This window comes from Perca flavescens, chromosome 23, assembly GCF_004354835.1.
Source record: "Perca flavescens isolate YP-PL-M2 chromosome 23, PFLA_1.0, whole genome shotgun sequence".
In the NCBI taxonomy this organism is placed as follows: domain Eukaryota; kingdom Metazoa; phylum Chordata; class Actinopteri; order Perciformes; family Percidae; genus Perca; species Perca flavescens.
Genome location: NC_041353.1, coordinates 15,563,737 through 15,568,216, shown reverse-complemented (window position 1 = coordinate 15,568,216; position 4,480 = coordinate 15,563,737).

Genomic DNA, 4,480 nt, shown 5'->3' with positions numbered 1-4,480 from the left:
GCGACGGGCGGCTGCATAGCAGGGAGCGCCAACGTCGAATTTGATTTAGCAATTCGTGGCATAGGCTACCAGATGCTGGCCTGACCATAATTTAAAATGTAATGTTTAACTTAAGAGTTAGACATTTTAGGAAATACACTTGCTCATTTCTATTCTTGCCAAGAATTAGATGAGGTGATCAAAGATGTAGGCTAGCTGGAGCCTGCAGACAGTTAGCTTAACTTAGCATAAAGACTGGAAACAGGAAAACAGCTAGGCTGGCTTTGTCCAAATGTAACACACTTTTACGGTGACAACAAATTTCTAAGACTAAAGCGTATTTCCCAAAATGTTGAACTATTCCTTTAGAAAAGCACAACTTATTTGGACCCTCTCAAAAATGATATCCAAGGGTTTCATCCTTCTAATAAATACTCTTTAATTTGCTCTCTTTTGGCTCTCAGGCTAGCAGTTCTTCCTTTTTTTTCAGTCTTTATGTTAAGCTAAGCTAACAGGCTGCAGGCCTCAGCTTCATATTTACTGTGCAAGAAAGCGAATAAGTCTTTCCAAAATGTCAAACTATTCTTTTTTTTTTTTTTAAGATTATTTTTTGGGGCATTTTTAGGCCTTTATTGACAGAACAGCTGAAGAAATGAAAGGGGAGAGAGAGAGAGGGGAACGACATGCAGCCAAGGGCCACAGTCGAACCCTGACCCACTGCATCAAGGAGTAAACCTCTATATATGGGTGCCTGCTCTACCAACTGAGCTACCTGGGTGCCCAAACTATTCTTTGTTAAGAGTTTTTTGTATATGCAACTTTTTCCTGGAGAAATCCTCTTAGTAAGGACTAATCTTCAAAATAGCATACGTAATGTGTAATTGAGAGTAAATAACTTTCTTGCACAATGAAATGTGATGTTGCTCAATAAGCAACACTGAAAAAAAGTCTGTTGAGAACCATTTTTGACATTGCATCCAAGTATTTAAACTGTTATCAGTGCAGCAAAATTTCAACCGTCCAGACCTAACTCCCAGGTGACATGAACAGATATTTCCCTCGAGCAAGAGAAGCCTGCTTTGGCTGACTCGGCTGACGTCTGGTGTCTCCAGTTGTGAGATCAGGATAGGAAACTCATCTGTTTCACTAGCCTAGCTCAGCCTCGCCCTGTCCCATCTCGACCCAACTGTGACAAGTGACAACAAAGCTAATTACCCAACCTCCGATCCCACAGTGAGCACAGTGAGACAGTCTTGTTAGCCTCCGATTTACACTTTTAATTGAATCAAGCGTCTCAGCATCATCTGGTTCATACTAAGTATATTTGGCTGCTTACAAGAGCCAATATCCAGAGCAGTTGAGTTTGACTAAGGATGAGTTCAAAATTAGCAATTCATACTGATGACACACCTGGACAAGGCCCCGCTCACATCTCATATTATGTGATCAGATTTGATGGGCCCTGAATTTCTTCTACATCTGTTCACATTCTGATTCCAATGTTAGCTGCGTCTGCATGCATTTATATTCAGCATTTTTTTTATCATCCAGTTAAGACAGTGAATGTGTTTTTGTGTTAATGGGGCCAAGATGACAATAGGCCACAGTGGGCCAGATGTCCGCCCCCACACAAAATACACTTAATTCCTTTATCCTCCCATTATCTTGACCTTCACTTTACAAGACGGCAGATGTGTAATAACTGAGGCTACAAGGTCTGCTTCGCCCTACCCCCTTTCTGCATCAGCTCGTAAATCCATGCCCAGAGTAACTCCAATCCTTGAACCATGAATAATCTCTGCACATATCTGCCTTGAATATAAAAATCTATACATTTCAGCTTATCTTGACAGTGAATGTTGATCAGATCAAATCTTTTGCCTTCCAGTCCAAGTAGTTCTTGATTCAAGCTGGAAAAGCCTGACCATGCTCATATGCACCAGACATTTTGCAACAGATCAACATTTTTGGGAAAATGCTTATTTGCTTCGAGTCAAATATGTAGCTGGAGGCAGCTGGTTAGCTTAGCACAATTTGAAAATAAGCAGAAACAAGTCCCCTTTCCTTGTCCCATTGTAACACAATCTGCCAACCAGCACCTCTAAAGCTCACTATTTAGAACAATATGTCTTGTTAGTTTAATACTCACAAAAAACAGACTGCAAAAATGACAATTTGTCGTTTTACGGCTATTTCGTGACCAGGTTCAGCAACTTCCTGGGATCTCCGTGGTTGCCTGGCAACTGTAGATATACTGTCCAAGTAGATAAAACCAGGCTAGCTTTTTCAGCTACATACCATACAAGCAGTATGAGAGGTATTAATCTTCTCTTCTAATTCTCAGCAAGAAATCGAATAAGCCAATTTTCCAACACGTCAAACTATTCCTTGAACTATCCTTGAGCATTGTTCTCTGATAACCATAAGTAAGATACAGATCCATAATGGCATCCTGACAGGAAGTTAATCGTGTGCAGGTTCCTGCCAAATAATGTATAGTTTGCATCAGACACTTGTCTGATGCAAACTATTGGAGATGAAATGACCATGTGGGTCTGGGAGAAAGTGCTATGTTGAAAGAGAAGCGTGAGAGTGGGCAGATTTTGGCAGCCTCCTCCAAATCATTGTCTGCATAGTAGGGAGTGTTGCACGGTTAAACGGCCACTAAACGCATCCTCAGCCCTTGTAATTTGAGATAATGGCTTTGACATTTCAATGTCAGGCCTACTGCGAGCCACAGCAAGCAGGCCTGCTGTAAAACAGGGCACAATAGTTGAAACGGTGCTGCTGCTGAATCTGTAATCTCTCATCCCGTTATTGCTTCTGCTTGAGGAGAAACTAGTACTGGTTCTAGTACATTTAACTTAAAGAGTTGTAGTGGTGATGGAGGATGCCTAGGTTGAAAATGGCTGCACACTAAGCTCAATTAGCTTGAACATCCCAGAAAGTTAATTATCTCATATTAAACTAAGTTGTCCCTTCAGAGTTCAGACACCCTTATCCATAATAGTGAATAGACCAGTGGTTAAACACCAAACAACTGACACAAAACATGATTTAAGGAAGTTTAAATTGTATTTAAAAAGGCACAAAATTGCCACCCCCACACAATGCTTTCAGGTGAATTTGAATAAACAGTAATAGAGGAACAGCCGATGTATTTGCTGCTCCATTCTCTTTGCTAAGATGCAACTTGGGCTATAAAAGCACATTTATTCCCCCAAATAAATTGCAGGCAAGCGTCAGGCACATCACTTTGCCTGTATTAGGAGGTAATGCCCCATGACAGGCTGTAATTACCCACAGACGAGATACTCAGCTGTAGAGAAACAGGAAAAAAGAAAGGCAGTAGAGAACGTGTGTGCGGTTGTACGTAAGAATGCATTTGAGTTGATGGGTTTGTTTGAGAGTGTGTGCGGCAGGCTCTGACTCAGCACATCCTCATGGGCCTCAGAGGCGGCTGACTCTTTTATTACCTAATCCAGTTTAGGAGATGAATCCGGCCCGTAATCTAATATAACTGTTATATACATGAATCCCTGACTTTAGCTATAACCACAGCTTGCAGGCAGGGTATGCAGCAATGAAAAGAACGCCCACACAAGACAGCATTTATCTCTTTTTCACTAATTGCCACGGTGAATACTCATTTTATATCTCATACCTGCAATTTGACATTTACAGCACCTAAGCACAGCAAGTTAAGAGTGGTGAAAGGTTGCTCTGGTTCATGCCATTTTTCTCTTCTGCTCTCCCTGTTACGTGTTATAAATAAAAGCCGATATGAAACGTTGCATCGAATGTCAGCTTTCGTTTTTCCAAAGTCTCCCCCAAACCTTGCTCTGTGCCTAATAGCAGCCTTCAGGCATGAGCCAGGCCACAGCCCTGCTTTCTGAGACCCAGCAGCGCCTCGGACACACGTCCAGCCAGGCACCGGGACTAACCAAGGTGAAAGCTCAGTGAACAAATCCCTCAGAGATAGTGTGCCACGTATGGTTTCATTTTCCCTTCACACTCAGTTCACACTCCTAATATTTGCCAGGCAATGCTTGCGTTTCTACAGCCAGCCATGTTAAATGAGCCTGACTGATTGTCTACCACCATGTCTTGCTTTCTCATTTTTATCCCCCGTTTTTCTCTTCCATTTCCATGTACTGTTATCAAACTCGTTTGTATCTATATTCCCTCCTCATACAACTACATACATCAGACAGCAATGTTTAAATTGGTTTATTATCCAAGTTTAGTTTTGAAATTGTCAAGCATAACTTCAATGAGGCATAGGGGGAATTAACGTGGAAAAGGCCACTTGACCTAGGGCTGGGTGATATGGCCAACGTTTTCTATCCCGATATAGGTCATTTCATCTTGATAACCACATATATCACGATGTAGCATGTTTTCTGCTTACTCAATAAAGTATATATAAAATAACCACATGGTAAAGGCTTTTTTGTCAACTCCCGTTGAATTAAAAACTTGACAAATGAAAAGAGTATTT